The sequence below is a fragment of the Pan troglodytes genome, chromosome X (genome assembly GCF_028858775.2).
Source record: "Pan troglodytes isolate AG18354 chromosome X, NHGRI_mPanTro3-v2.0_pri, whole genome shotgun sequence".
NCBI lineage: Eukaryota > Metazoa > Chordata > Mammalia > Primates > Hominidae > Pan > Pan troglodytes.
In genome coordinates this window covers 52,969,573-52,985,895 of record NC_072421.2, presented here as the reverse complement: position 1 = coordinate 52,985,895, position 16,323 = coordinate 52,969,573, and the positions used below count along the sequence as shown (strand labels likewise).

The 16,323-nt window shown below is 46.8% G+C and overlaps 1 long non-coding RNA gene across 1 annotated transcript; it reads right to left on the bottom strand.

Annotated features, from left to right (window-relative positions):
- Positions 1-411: 411 nt before the first annotated feature.
- Positions 412-7,510, bottom strand: LOC134809323 (uncharacterized). Its single transcript, XR_010154766.1, has 2 exons — positions 7,010-7,510; positions 412-2,209 (listed from the first exon to the last, which is right to left on the bottom strand). It is a non-coding gene; the product is annotated as an uncharacterized LOC134809323 (long non-coding RNA).
- Between the last annotated feature and the right edge of the window lie 8,813 nt (positions 7,511-16,323).

Here is a 16,323-nt window from a genome sequence, read left to right as displayed (position 1 = left end):
CTGCTGTTCAGAAGCAGAAAATAGGTGGGCAGGTCATACCCATCCATGAGTTACAACACTTAGCTCAGTATTTTGAAGAAAGTATGATAAATGAGGAGAAAACTGCGTGCACAGTCTTATGGCCCTCAACTTCACCTAAGGGAAACACAAGGGCCTCTACAAATACAACACAGCTAGACAAGCATGTGTGCCGATGCTGTGGTTTATAATTTTGGTATTCTACAGAAACAATAGGGTTTCCTACCTGCTGCTGGTACTTATATTAAGTATGGTGAGCAAGGTCGAGCTTTACTAGAAACCTTGCTCCAGGAATTGGCTGTAAGTGTGGTCAAAGCTCCTACTGGGAAATAAACCTGTGAAACAAAAGGAAAGTCCTTGACTGGTATGCTAAACAATTCGCTCTCATTCATATTCAGCAAACTAATGATGGTCTGGTTCCTCCAGACCACTTATTTATTTATTTATTATAATTTAAGTTCTGGGTTACATGTGCAGAACGTGCAGTTTTGTTACATAGGTATACACATGCTATGGTGGTTTGCTGCACCAATCAACCCATCACCTACATTAGGTATTTCTCCTAATGTTATCCCTCCTCTATCCCCCCACCCACCACAGGCCCTGGTGTGTGATGTTCCCCTCCCTGTGTCCATGTGTTCTCATTCTTCAGCTCCCACTTATGAGTGAGAATATGCGGTGTTTGGTTTTCTGATCTTGTGATAGTTTGCTGAGAATGATGGTTTCCAGCTTCATCCATGTCCCTGCAAAGGACACAAACTCATCCTTTTTTATGGCTGCATAGTATTCCATGGTGTATATGAGCCACGTTTTCTTAATCAAGTCTATCATTGATGGACATTTGGGTTGTTCCAAGTCTTTGCTATTGTGTATAGTGCCGCAATAAACATACGTGTGCACGTGTCTTTATAGCAGAATGATTTATAATCCTTCGGGTATATGCCCAGTAATGGGATTGCTGGGTCAAATGGTATTTCTAGTTCTAGATCCTTGAAGAATAGCCACACTGTCTTCCACAATGGTTGAACTAATTTACACTCCCACCAACAGTGTAAAAGCATTCCTATTTCTCCACATCCTCTCCAGCATCTGTTGTTTCCTGACTTTTTAATGATCGCTATTCTAACTGGCATGAGGTTAGAAAACCCATCGTGGTTTTGATTTGCATTTCTCTAATGACCAGTGATGATGAGCATTTTTTCATATGTCTGTTGGCTGCATAAATGTCTTCTTTTGAGAAGTGTCAGTTCATATCCTTTGACCATTTTTTTATGGGGTTGTTTTTTTCTTGTAAATTTGTTTAAGTTCTTTGTAGATTCTGGATATTAGCCCTTTGTCAGATGGGTAGATTGCAAAAATTTTGTCCCATTCTGTAGGTTGCCTGTTCACTCTGATGGTAGTTTCTTTTGCTGTGCAGAAGCTCTTTATTTTAATTAGATCCCATTTGTCAATTTTGGCTTTTGTTACCATTGCTTTTGATGTTTTAGTCATGAAGTCTTTGCCCATGCCTACATCCTAAATGGTATTGCCCAGGTTTTCTTCTAGGATTTTTATGGTCCTAGGTCTTACGTTTAAGTCTTTGATCCATCTTGTGTTAATTTTTGTATAAGGTGTAAGGAAGGGGTCCAGTTTCAGTTTTCTGCATATGGCTAGCCAGTTTTCCCAACATAATTTATTAAACAAGGAATGTTTTCCCCATTGCTTGTGTGTGTCAGGTTTGTCAAAGATCAGAGGTGGTAGATGTGTGGTAATATTTCTGAGGCCTCCGTTCTGTTCCATTGGTCTATATCTCTGTTCTGGTACCAGTACCATGCTGTTTTGGTTACTGTAGCCTTGTAGTAAAGTTTCAAGTCAGGTAGCGTGATGCCTCCAGCTTTGTTCTTCTTGCCCAGGATTGTCTTGGCTATGCGGGCTCTGTTTTGATTCCATATGAAGTTGAAAGTAGTTTTTTTCCAATTCTGTGAAGAAAGTCAGTGGTAGCTTGATGAGGATAGCATTGAATCTATAAATTACTTTGGGCAGTAAGGCCATTTTCACGATATTGATTCTTCCTATCCATGAGCATGGAATGTTTTTCCATTTGTTTGTGTCCTCTCTTATTTCCTTCAGCAGTGGTTTGTAGTTCTCCGTGAAGAGCCTCCAGACCACTTCTATGAAACCTTGGGAAAACTGCAGTCACAAGCATTCGATTCTATAAAAGAGATAAGGGAGAATGGCAGTTCCTCAAAAAATTAAACATAGAATTACCATATAATCCAGCAATCCCAGTTCTTGGTATATACCCAAAAGAACTGCAGTCAGGGACATGACCAGATATTTGTACACCCATTTTCATAGCAGCATTATTCTCAATAGCCAAAATGTGGAAGCAACCCACGTGTCCATTGACAGATGAATAGATACACAAAATGTGGTATATAAATACAATGGAGTATTATTCAGCCTTAAAAAAGGAATGACATTCTGACACATGCTACAACATTAAAAAACCTTGAAGACATACTAACTGAAATAAGACAGTCACAAAGACAAACATTATATAATTTCACTTATATGAGGTATTTAGAGTAGTCACATTCATAGAGACAGGGAGTAGAATGGTAGTTGCCAGGGGCTGGAAGGAGGGGGGAATATGGAGCTATGGTTCAGTGTGGACAGAGTTTCAGTTTTGCAAGATGAAAAGAGTTCTGGAGATGGATGGTGGTGGTGCCTGCAGAACAATGTGAATGTATTCAATGGAACTGAACTGTATACTTAAAAATGGTTAAAATAGTAAATTTTATGTTATGTATATTTTACCACAGTAAAATAAGATATTGGAAGAAACCCAATGTTCCCTCCTATCAGATGGGCAATGGAGATACCAAAACTGCTGTTTGGCCTCTCCAGTCTGAATTGGAGCTTGATGAAAAATTTGTAGGCTATGATCCATCACAGTAAACCTTGAAAACTCCTCTGGGCCAACACTGGTGGGGAATTTTATTTGAGTAGCAGATGATGTCCCCAGGGTATGTTCCACCTGCAATACTTTATAATCCTGGACAAACTGTAAATGTGGGACATGGACAGGAACCACAGCTCCAGGGACCTTTTGAAGATTTACAGATGGACTTTATATAATTCCCTGCATCACAAAACGTTTAATTTCCTTAATTCCCTTGCTCTAAGGCAACAGCTCTTACCATGACTTTTAAGAACATTAGAATTTGTACTTCCTATCTGGGGAATCTCTACTTACTCATTTTACTGAAATTATAATTAAGAAACTTTGTAAGGTGTTTCCTGTTAGCCAAAAATTATACTATCGCTACCAACTTGTATCCTCACTCTGCTATTTCTGTTTCCTCTCCTTGTTCTCCCCATTTCCTTCTCCCTTTCTCCTCTGCCCTTACTCAATACCTCAAATCTTTCTCATTTTCTTGCTCAGGCTTATGAAGCTAATGTCACCTATTGGCTCTGCTCACCTTTTCCTGTCAATTGTATTTTACAACTCCTCCATTTCCTACCCTGGAAGAAATCTCTCCACCAGTACGGCTGCCATTTGAGGCATATTCCCATACAAACTGGACCTCTGATGACTCTAAAAAAGGAACACACCCTACCCAGGATACGCACCAAAGGAGATGAACTTGTTTTTATCCAAAGGAAGTGTTTGTTTGTAATCATAAATTTGTGAGCCTAAGCTACTGCAAAGGAAACCGGCCAGGTTATTAGCCCAAATGAAGGCAGTGGGTATCTTGGGTTTAGCCCCAACACCAGCCGCACCTAGGAAAGTTACATGATAAATTGTGACAATTGTTTTTTTCCCCCCCCCGGAGAATACCAAAGCAATTCATACTTTGTTGTGGGTTCACTGCCTTTTTTTTTTTAACCAGCCAATTGGATAGTCATGTTATCTTACCCATCTCTTTCTCCCTTTCTGATTATACATTTGCATAGAGTTATGACAACTTATCACCTTTTCAGAAGTAGAGTAAAACTCTCACTCCTAGACAAAACAATCCATTGTCAGGAGTGAGAACATCCCTCTGCAAAACAGCCATTCTCTCCAGGAAAACAACAGGAACTGTCTGAAGAAGCTAAAAGACTTGGAATGGTTTTAGATGTGTTCGCCCCCAACAGGGACAGGTCTCAGGTTGCAGGCTTTTCTGGCAATCCAGCTCTGTGGGTTACTGAAGAAGCTCAACCCAATGCCTGAGTTTTCCATGCTCTCATTCATGAAGCCAACCAAGTCACCAGTGATGTCACGAAAAATATTAACACAATCACTCAAGAAATGCAAGAACTCCAGAGGCTGTTGTCCATCATCAACTGGCATTAGCCATCATCCGGGCAGATCTAGGAGATGGATGCGCTTGTGCAGTTGTCAATGACGACTGCTGTACATATATCCCCCAACACCTTTCTGATGTCTTTTTGATGAATTGCCACCTAGTCCTGATCTCTGGGACCTCTGGGTTATCATTGGGTGGCTGAGAATATGACTTTTTCCCTTGAATATTCCCAACAGGGATACAGTCCTGGGGATGCACTGCTTTTCCAAGATATAGTGATAATTTTTCTTTTTATTCTCATAGGAATACTCCTCATGAAGTCTATCCAGTCACATCTAGTTAAGACCAGCAGCACTCTCCTGTCCAAATGGATGACCCATGTTACGACTAAGGAACAGAAGACCAAATAACAAACTGCTCCTCAGATCTATTATGGAGGCCTTCTTGGCTCAATTCCTGCATATGATATATCCTTATAATTTTGTTTTCTCTCCAAAAAAGAATATGCTGGCAATGAAAGGAGTTCATCTTGTCTAAGAGGAGGGACTGGAAAAATAATTTATTTTGAGATAGGGTCTCACTCTGTTGCCCAGGCTGGAGTGCAGTGGTGCAATCTCGGCTCACTGCAACCTCTGTCTCCTGGGTTCAAGCGATTCTTGTGCCTCAGCCTCCACAGTAGCTGGGACTACAGGCACGTGCCGCCACGCCTGGCCAATTTTTGTATTTTTAGTAGATACGGGGTTTCACCATGTTGGCCCAGCTGGTCTCGAACTCCTGATCTCAAGTGATCCTCCCACCTTGGCCTCCCAAAGTGCTGGGATTTGTTTTTAATTTTTAAAAATTAGCCAGGTTTTGCCAGGCACGGTGGCTCTCACCTGTAATCCCAGCACTTTGGGAGGCTGAGGCAGGTGGATCACGAGGTTAGGAGATCGAGACTATCCTGGCCAATATGGTGAAAACCTGTCTCTACTAAAAATACGAAAAAATGAGCTGGGTGTGGTGGCACGCACCTGTAATCCTAGCTACTCAGGAGGCTGACGGAGTAGAATCGCTTGAACCTGGGAGGCGGAGATTGCAGTGAGCCGAGATCGTGTCACTGCACTGCAGCCTGGTGACAGAGCGAGACTCCGTCTCAAAAAAAAAAAAAAAAAAAAAGCCAGGTATGATTCCAGCTACTTGGGAGGCTGAGGTGGGAGGATCTCTTGAGCTCAGGAGGTCGAGGCTGCAGTGAACCATTATCGCACCACTGCACTCCAGCCTGGGTGATAGAGACCCTGTCTCAAAAAAAAAAAAAAAAAAACGGCAGGTACAGTGGCTCATGCCCCCCGTCTCTACTAAAATACAAAAGATTAGCTGGGCATGGTAGCGTGTGCCTGTAATCCCAGCTACTCGGGAGGTTGAGGCAGGAGAAATGCTTGAACCCAGGAGGCGGAGGTTGCAGTAAGCTGAGATCACCCCACTGCACTCCAGCCTGGGTGATGGAGTGAGACTCCGTCTCAAAAAAAAGAAAAAAATAATATGAGGAAATCTGTCCCTTGAGTCATCATAGGGTTTACATTATACAAACATCTTTAGCATCATACACCTGAGCATTGATGTCTCTTTAAGTAGCAGTTTTCTCATCTGTTAAACAGGAATAATTATAGTAACCAATAACAAACTTCAAAGGTTTCTATGATCAATGAGACTAATAGTACATGTAAAGGACTCAGTATAGTACCCAACACATAGTATATGCTCAATAAATCTTATCCACATGATTTGAAATAGATAAGAATACAGTCTCTGGAATCATAATTTTAGGGAGAGTAAAGACTTTCTTTACATCTTTTTTTTCGAGACAAGGTCTCACTCTGTTGCCCAAGCTGGAGTGCCATGGTGTGATCACAGCTCACTGTAGCCTTAAACTACTGGGCTCAAGCAATCCTGCCACTTCAGCCTCAAGTAGCTGGAACCACACCTGGCTAATTTAAAAAAAATTTTATTGTAGAGACGGGGTCCCTACATCTTTAAAATACAAACGAAGGGTGTCTGTGCCAAAATAATACAACCTAAGATGCCACTGGGAAACAAATATAGGAAAAACTGTGTTTTGCTGTTTGGAAAAGATATTGAAAAACTCACTAAATTGAAAAAAAGGACTGAAATTTCTATAGAGTTTAGTTTTCAGTGATGCTACAGTCTATGCTCTTATATGCCTATTATTATTATTATTATTATTATTATTATTACTATTTTGAGACAGAGTCTCTGTCACCCAGGCTGGAGTGCAGTGGTGCGATCTCGGTTCACTGCAACCTCTGCCGCCCGAGTTCAAGCGATTCTCCTGCCTCAGCCTCCCAAGTAGCTGGGATTACAGATGCCTGCCACAGCGCCTGGCTAATTATTTGTAGTTTTAGTTGAGACGGGGTTTCACCATCTTAGCCACGCTGGTCTTGAACTCCTGACCATGTGATCCACCTGCCTCTGCCTCCCAAATTGCTAGGATTACAGGCATGAGCCACCGTGCCCGGCCCTTATATAACTATTTAGTTAGGAAACAGGCTAATCTATTTAATGAGGCAGCAAAAATATATTAGCTTTAACAAAAGATAAAAGTTTATCTTCAAATAGTCTTGATTAAGCCAAGGGCCAGTAGAGTAACTTGACAGTGCTGGAGACCTAAGCAGAGCGATTGCTTGGTAGTAGCCGCTACTCCTATGGATAGCTGTACTTACTCATTTTCATAACTTCATTTCTGTCCAATCTTCCTTCATCTGTGGGTGACTAAGCACATAGGAAATCTTAGACTATCACGTAGACCAGTGGATTTCAGTTTTTGTTAAAGTAAAAGCATGTTTCTTGAAAAAAAAAATCCAATGCATAAGAGAAAAAAGAGGAGCTGTTGGGCTGGGAACAGGGGCACTCTCACCACACCCCTCCCTGGATGCTGCTGCAAGCCCAGAGAAGCAAAGTGACTCAGTCAAATAGGTAAGGCTGGCAGGGCAGGAACTATTAATAGAAAGGGACTTCTCTTGAGGCCTGGCCCAAGGCCCTGCATGAGGCCCTGTGAGAGGAAGTGAATATTAGTGAAGAACTTCTTGTCCAAATCAAACCGCAGCTTTAGGGTAAAGAAGCTATCTGCATAAATTAACTCCGATTATTTGTGTACAGTACTGTTTACGGTGAGCCCCCTCCCCCTTTTTGGAAAGAAGTATGTGATTTTTTTCAGTTATTTGAGGCATGCCTAAAGCAGCTTCACAAGTATTAGCTAGACATGGAGAAAGACCACTGCAGTCAGATGAGCCTTGGCTCACATATGGTGCTTCCAGTCAAGTGATGGTGTCCCTGACTCCAATGACACGTTGGGAATTAGGCCCCTAAGTTCATATTTAGTGCATTTTTCTTTATGCCCCCAGTACGTCATTACATGACTATATCAATGCAGCAAGCTAAGCTGACTGTAGCTTCTTACCACTGGGCCAGATAACCTTAGCATGCCATCCAGAATCTCAGTTCTATGAATTGACTTGATCTAGGGCAGTGTCCTGTGGAAGACAGCCAATATATTGAAAGCTGATTAAAACACAGAATAAAAGATCCGTCTCTATCAAGGCAATTCTAGGCTACAACTTACTCAGTTAAGCTTCAGTGAGATTATTATTTTTGGAGACGGAGTCTCACTCTTGCCCAGGCAGGAGTGCAGTGGTGTGATCTTGGCTCACTGCAACCTCCACCTCCTGGGTTCAAGCGATTCTCCTGCCTCAGCCCCCCGAGTAGCTGGGATTACAGGCGCACACCTCCACGCCCAGCTAATTTTGTATTTTCAGTAGAGACGGGGTTTCAACATGTTAGCCAGGCTGGTCTCAAACTCCCGACCTCAGGTGATCTGCCCACCTTGGCCTCCCAAAGTGCTGGGATTACAGGCGTGAGCCACTGCGCTGGCCGGCTTCAGTGAGATTTTTATGGAATTAAGGAGAGTGTTTTACATGCAAAGCCCTGAATTCTTTCCTGAATATCATAAACAAGTAAAATTATCTTCTGTAAGTGAATTGACCTGACCGATGCAAGACAAACATTTAAGAAATGTTAACGACAAAGGCAAATGCTCACTACAAAATGTGAAACGAAAAAATCATGTAGAAAACCGGTGCTATATTATAATCCAGGGTTATGAAAAGATTAACTCTGCATATATAAGGAAAATTGACTGGAAATGTAAATATCAGTTTAATTCACAATGTTTATTAGGCACCTAGTAAATTCTAAGTAGTCTTCCAGGTGCTGAGGACAAAAGACTGGAACACACACATACCACAACTCCTACCCTCATAACACAGTGACGGCTGTCTTTGGATATCGAGTTAATGAATTGTGCACTCAAGTTTTACAGGAACTTTCAACGTTCCAGAAAACGTTTGCATTATTATTTCAATCAAAACCATGAAAGTTACAAAAAGAATTTTTCAAAAATGTGAAACCGAGTTTAAAAAGAAGGATGTTGAAGTCGCGACGGAAGTAGGAATCTCAGTATGTGGAAAATGCACCTTTATGGATGAAAAACCTTCTTAAGGAAATATCACAAAGCATAATGAATGGCCACCGCTGCGTGATGGGACGGTGGCTAAGATTCGTTTTCTTTATTCTGCGTTATCTCGCCTCCCAATGTTCTCCAGTGAGGCTGAACGCAGTCCCTAATGAAAGAATACATTGATGGGCCGGGCGGTGGCTCACGCTTGTAATCCCAGCACTTTAGGAGGCTGAGGCGGGCGGATCACCTGAGGTCAGGAGTTCGAGACTGGACTGGCCAACATGGTGAAACCTCGTCTGTACTAAAAATACAAAAATTATCCGGGTGTGGTGGCGCCTGCCTATAATTTCAGCTACTCAAGAGGCTGAGGCAGGAGAATCCCTTGAACCCAGGAGGCGGAGGTTGCAGTGAGCCTCGCAACACTGCACCCCAACCTGGGCAACAAAGCGAGACTCCGTCTCAAAAAAAAAAAACGTTGATGAAGGTCCACAGGCGCCAGGACGGCGTGGGGGAAAAGAAGGATGAGACCAGGCCGGGCCCGGTGGCTCACGCCTGTAATCCCAGCACTTTGGGAGGCCGAGGCGGGTGGATCACGAGGTCAGGAGATTGAGACCATCCTGGCTAACAGGTGAAACCCCGTCTCTACTAAACAAAACACAAAAAATTAGCAAGGTGTGGTGGCGGGCGCCTGTAGTCCCAGCTATTCGGGAGGCTGAGGCAGGAGAATGGCGTGAACCCGGGAGGCGGAGCTTGCAGTGAGCGGAGATCGCGCCACTGCACTCCAGCGTGGGCGACAGAGCGAGACTCTGTCTCCAAAAAAAAAAAAAGACGAGAGCATTCAGCGCAGCAGAATGAGGGTTGCTAAAGGAAGAGGGCAGCCTCGCGGGAAACAGGCCGATTTGAAAACCAAAAAGGCTTTGTCCACAGGCTCTGAGTTTTAGCGAGGGGGCCCCTCAGAGGGCGGAATCTCAGCCTCCGGGACCTACGGGCGCAGACCCCAGGGAAGGGAAAAAAAAAAAAAAAAAAGCCTCTTCTCTCGGAAAAGATTCGGCGGCCTTTTTTCGCTCGCGAAGGGCGGGGCGGGAGGCGAGCAGGGCGGCTCCATGGTGCAACATTGCCACCTGCCGGCCGCAAAAACCGAACGCCGCCAACTGCAGAGGAAATTCCATCTTCTCCTCTGCTTTTCGGCCCCGAGCCCGGCTGGGGCAGGCTAGCGGGAGGAGAACTACGACCGAGAAGGGAATGGTACGGGCCGCAATGGCTCCGGCGAACAGGGAAGAGGGACCCACCACTGCACAAAACTTCTAATCCCGCCCTCTCAATCACAGCAACCGCGCAGAAGTTCCTGCGGCGCCGGAACCCCCCCCCCCCCCAGTCACGGCCTCGCAACCATAGCAACCGCGCTAGTCCCGTTCCCGCAACCACAGCAGCCGAGCAGGAAGTTCTTGCGGCGTCGGTAACCCCCACTTGTCACGCCCTCGCAACCACAGCAACCGCGCAGGAAGTTCCTGTAGCGCCGGAAAACGCAACCCGTGGGGCGTTGCTGGCGTAGGATTGACGGGCTCTGGGACTGCGCTTCGGAGCCCGGGGAGATTGGCTCCTGTATCCTTCACGGGGTCCGCCAGGGCTTCCTTCCTTGCTGTTGGGAGCTGACGGCTGAGGGACGCGACTGCCCCAGCCGCGCCACGTTCGAGACTTGTGTCAGTCACCAGGCCATTCTCCTCCTACCAAGCCAGGCGCTTTTTTTTTTTTTTTTTTGAGACGGAGTCTCGCTCTGTCGCCAAGGGTGGTGTGCAGTGGCGCGATCTCGGCTCACTGCAACCTCCGCCTCCCAGGCTCAGGCGATTCTCTTGCCTCAGCCTCATGCATAGCTGGGACTACAGGCACCCGCCACCATGCCCGGCTAATTTTTGTATTTTTAGTAGAGGCGGGGTTTCACCATATTGGCCAGGCTGGTATCGAACTTCTAACCGTGTGATCCCCCCCGCCTCAGCCTCCCAAAGTGCCCAAGCCAGCCTTTGCACACACTTCCCACGTGACACACCCCCTGTACCCTCGCAGCCCTTACTCTATAAATCCTCTCTGGCGATCTCAACGCCCACCCCCGGGGCTGACCAGGCCACTGCCAGAACCCCTATGTCTTCAGGGGTCTCCTCCTGCCCACCTTCATGCCCTTGGCCTCAGGAAAGACTGCGCCCCTCCACGATGTGCAGTAAAGGATGGGCGCCCTGCCTCTCAGGAGCTGAGCACTGATGAGAAAAAATGCCTTACTTATTATTGTACCTTTCTCCATGACCAAGAGAGATTGCTTCTCTCTTTCACTGTCATCCTACCTCCATTGCTAACATACCCCCCAACAATGCTAGGAACCCTCTTCCATTTCAGTGGCCTACCCTAAGGATTCATCGAGAAGACAGAAGCAATCCACTGGGAACTCTTAGGGCTTCCCAAGCCCGGTCTACCCGTGCCTGCCCTGGCATTCTCTGCCGCCCTTCTGCATACAGTGCTCCTAACTGAAGCCAGCTCCTCACCTCAGCTCAGGATCCCATACCTCCCACCTTCTCAGGGGCTTTGCTCCTGCAATGATCCCTCCTCCCTTCAAAGTCATCAACTGCCCTCTCTACGTTGGAGCACTCCACAAGCAAAGGAGGAAAAACCCACCCTCTCCCCACATGTCCTTCAGCAGCTGCTGGCACAGAATGTGCTGCCCTTCAACAAAAACTGCCTGGAGTTCTGAGGCCACGGCCTCCTCAACTCCCTTCAATAGGGCTTTTGTCCCTAATCTGTATTTTGGGGTGGCTGAGGTGGGAGGATCTCTTGAAACCAGGATTTTGAGGCTGCAGTGAGCTATGATTGTGCCACTATAGTCCAGCCTTGGTGACAGAACGAGAGGGTGTCTCAAAAAAAAAAAAAAAAAAAAAAAAAGAGAGAAACAAGAGGGAAAAATCTCCCCTTCTTCTTATAAGTAAGAAGCAGTAAACCTTTGGCTTACTGCTTTTTCCCTAGGCGTCCTTTCCTGGCTCTGGACACATTTTTTTGAATCCAAGCTCCATGGCTCAGGCCCTTGGAAACATATTCTACTGTTGTTCTGAACCAAGTACAAATTCCCAACTGTGACCTTCTTGACCTGGATATAACAGGGCAAGTCTGAGGTGAACATGAAAGACAAGCCAAAGAAGGTATCCTGTTCTGGTCACAGGGGGTAGGAGGTCCCCAGAGGCAGTGACAGAGTCAGACATCTCAGAGCAGGAAGGTGTGACAAGGGAGTGGAGAGAAGCTTCGAGTAAAAGAGGGTTTTACCTCATGCAAATTTGGAGCTCGTTTTGCAGAATGGCCCAGTAGCCTCTTTGGGCAGAGGGATGTCTGGAGTTGAGGAATTTCACTTTGTAGAGCTGATCTTGGTTCCTGCTGTTTGGGGAGACCTCAGCACTCTACATTCTCTGAGAGGGGAATGTGGAAGTGGCTGATTCAAAACCCAGCGGTGCTACCATGAAGCAAGCATAAGCCAGATAGGGGCTAGGAGACCCTGCAGCTGAGGCTGTGGAGTGGACAGCACTGGTCAGGGGTCGGGGAGAGCATGAGGCCCTGACTCAGAAGGGTCTGCTAGATGCCAGCACAGGTGGGCTGAGGTCAAGTCAGCCAGGGAGCACAAGGTCCTGATCAAGATGAGAGAGAGACAAAAATGCAAGTTACGCCAGCCTCACGCATGGGTGAGCAGGGCAGCGTCGCCAGCAGGACCTGGGGACAAGAGTGAGCCTTCCCTCAGAACCCACCGAGGACACTGCAGCCAACAGACAATGTCATAGGCCCCTTCCCACATCACCATGGAGACTCAAAAGCCATATATGCCCCTTCCCCATCTTGGACAAGAGTAGGGAGGTGGGGTGGCAATCCAAGAGACTGATCATTTTCGCCAAAACAGATTGAGCATTTATACAAATGGACCGGTTACATGACAGCATCAGATGACACCAGATTAGACGAAAATCCAGTGCGTTTGTTTCCCCTTACTATCCAGTCCAGAGGGTGGACAAGCAAGACAAATGTCAAATCAGTCAGAGAGAATAAATAAGCCAGCGTGCTTGTGGGGTGTGAGGGGCTTGAGTGAGTTTGTTGCTCTCTGCATACCATTCCCTGCGACTCCTCCTCTGCACACCGTCTTATCAGTCCACAGTAGCAAGGGAATGGGACGTACTTGTCTTCCCTACTGTAACCCAGGACAATTTTAACCCCTCATAAGCAGACTCCCAAAACAGGACACAGAAAGAGCAAAGAATCTGACAGACACACAGAAGAGAGAAGCTGTCGTTCCCCTCCCCATGCAAGGCCAGGCTCTACTGTCCTTTATTAAGACAGACCCCATTTCCCAGGGCCTGAGCCATGGAGCTTGGAGTCAAAACATGTGTCGAGAGCCAGGAAAGGATGCCTAGAGAAAAAGCAGTAAGCCAAAGATTCTCATAAAAAGAAGGGGTTTTTTTCCCCTTCTTTTCTTTCTCTTTTTTTTTTTTTTCTGTCACCTAGGATGGAGTACAGTAGCATGATTGTAGCTCACTGCAGCGTCAAACTCCTGGGCTCAAGAGATCCTCCCACCTCAACCACCCCAGTAGCTGGGAGTACAATCTTGCACGACCACAGCCGGCTAATGTTTTTATTCTTTGTAGAGATGAGGTCTCATTATGTTGCCCAGGCTGGTCTCAAACTCCTGGGCTTAAGCATCCTCCAGCCTCCGCCTCCCAAATGATTGGGATTACTGGTGTGTACCAGTGTGCATGGCTGCCACCTCTTCTTTAATCATCTGAGATGATATTAACTCCCCATAAATAGACCCTCCCCAAACAGAGCACAGAAAGAGGAGAAAACCAGACACACACAGAGAGTGGAGCAGCCAATGAGCGTGTCACCGAGGTGAGCAGGGCCTCCTTGAGGGCCATCATTGACATCCCCAGCCATGCCGGGCTCCAGTGTTCTTTATTAAGATAGACCCCACTTCCCAGGACCTGAGCCCTGGAGGGTGGAGTGAAACAATGTTTCTACAGACAGAGAATGACGCCTGGAGCAAATGCAGCAAGCCAAAATTTCTTATTAAAAGAAGGAGGGCTTTTTTCCTTCCTATTTCTTTCAAATGTACATAATGCCAGTTTCCTCCCGAGTTGAAAGGTACAGGGGAGAACTTCAGTGGCTCCTGACAGACCCAAGAATTGTCTCCCATTGTTGTATCCTGGCAGAAACTCATTCTCCAAGGCAGAACCTCCTCATTTCTCACAGACGCCATGCGCCCTAGTGCACTGGCATGGCCCTTTGGGCAGGTCTCGCTTCTCCGCCCCGGGGCGAGTCAGCTGTCTTGGGCCCCATTGAGCGTTTTCATTTAATAATAGAACTCGGTTACTAATAGAAGCAGCCGCCACAGTTAGGCAGCAAAAACAAAATCAGTAATAGCACTCTTACTTCACGTGGAGCTGTAAGATTTAGAAAACATTTATATACGCATTGCCTGATTCGGTTTTGTTTTTTTTGATATAAGGTCTTGCTCTGTCACCCAGGCTGGAGTGCAGTCGTGCAAACATACATCACTACAGCCTTGAACTCGGCTCAAGCCATCCTCCCACCTCAGCCTCTCGAGTACCTGGAACTCCGAGGCCACTCCACCACTTCCAGATCCTGATTGGGCTCTTGACGCTGAGAAAATCATGACTTCTACAGCACTTCTTCACGCCCCAGCAGCGCTCTGAGGCCGAAGAGTCTGGCAAATGCACACCAGGAACCAGACCCAGAGAGGCTCCCGGGGCCCTTGTGTCTCATCCTGGGATCTCTAAAGGGGTCAATTTGGAGGAAGGGCGTGCTTCTCCTCTTGTCACATTCATGCCTCATGTGGTCCCCTTTTCTTATAGGGGGTACCACCCAGGTAGACACCCGGAGACCGCCCCCGCCCCCACCGCCCAAAGAGAGTTTAAGGAGCTTTGCAATGACGAGTTTCCTTGACAAAGACCTTCAGTTCCTGATGGCACCTGGGCTGTGGCCAGGTAGTGATGGCCGGAATCTTTCTTGCATCGCACCTGCTCCTTCACTGGGGAACATACCCCACCATTATTTATGGCGGCCTGGTACAGGTGGCTCGCTGCAAGATATCTGAACCTCCAGACTCGGGGCTCTCCTTGCATTTGCAAAGAATACTGGAACACGGGGCCCCTCGCAGCTCCCATGGAGAACTCCCAGGGGAGTTCTGTTGTGTCACCCTGTGGCTAAGTCTCTCTGATCCTCCCTTGAAGGGCCCAAAAGCACAGCCTCCTCACCACGAGGGATAACACTTTGAGGCCACTCTCACGATAGGGCTTAGGTTTACAGAGGCTGGAAATCCATCCTGGCCAGGGCCACAGACACGAACAACCTCTTCTGGCTTCTGATGGCTCCTCGTGCTTCTATGGTCCCAAGCAAAGAAACCTCCTCACACCAGGCATTCGGTGTGAATCTCCAGACCAAGTGCCCCCATGTACCCAGCCCCTTCCATCACCCCAACTCCAAGCCCCATAGGTCCACCACTCTCATCACAAGACTGCTCTGTGCTCCCCCAGCAGGACTCCTCCTCCCTCTTGCGACCTTTGCCCTGGACACTCCTCATTCTGTAGGTGACCCTGGGTGCCCACATGGCCACCCAGACTTGGTTCCGTCCTTCTCCGCTTGTGTGCTGATGGATTCCTGCATCACGAACTCCACCAGGAAAATCCCAGCTGAGCCCCAGAGCCCCCACAGGGCATGGTTTCAGGAGCATGTCCACTCAGATATCCCACAAGCCCAACAAATCAGCGGATGACCCCCAACTGTGTCCCTTGTCTCATGGGTTGGCACCGCCATCCACTCAGTTCCTGAACCCCAGAACCTAGGAATACTGCCAGGTTGGCTGCAGATCACCCCGTGACTCTGCTGCAAGCCTCTGGAAAAAGCCAACCATGACCTCCACATTGCCACAGATGAGCAAAGAGTCTCCCGTGAAGGCTTTGTATTGGCAGAGACTCTCTACAGGCATCCGAGTGGAGGCCCAGACCCTGGCTTGGGTGGCCCCCACAGGGAAGGCCAAAGAGCAGACCCGGGCCCTGTAATGTATCTCAGAGACCGAAATGCTCATCTCCTCCGAGAACTCAGCAGATAACCTCCAAATCCCTAAATCGGGACATAGCAGTAGGAGCCCATCATTTAGAGACACAGAGGTTAATATTCAGAAGAAATAGCTGAAGAAAAAAAAGAGAAGTTTGCGGAGGTGGGTCTCCACGGGTGCACCACATGAAACAAGGGACTGCTGAATTGTATTTTTCATCGTACATTTCCTAGTCCTATATGGCCCTTTAAGCAGAAGGATTAATCTGATATCACTAATTATAATAACATGTGAAAAATGCATCTCAACACAATAAGTAAGCCTGGGAGCTGATTCATCCACATCAGCTAATACAAATCTGAGCCATCTCTAGATTCAAGGAATGATTGTGCAATGTCTCGCGAACGTATCTATGCAGTGTTTTACTCACC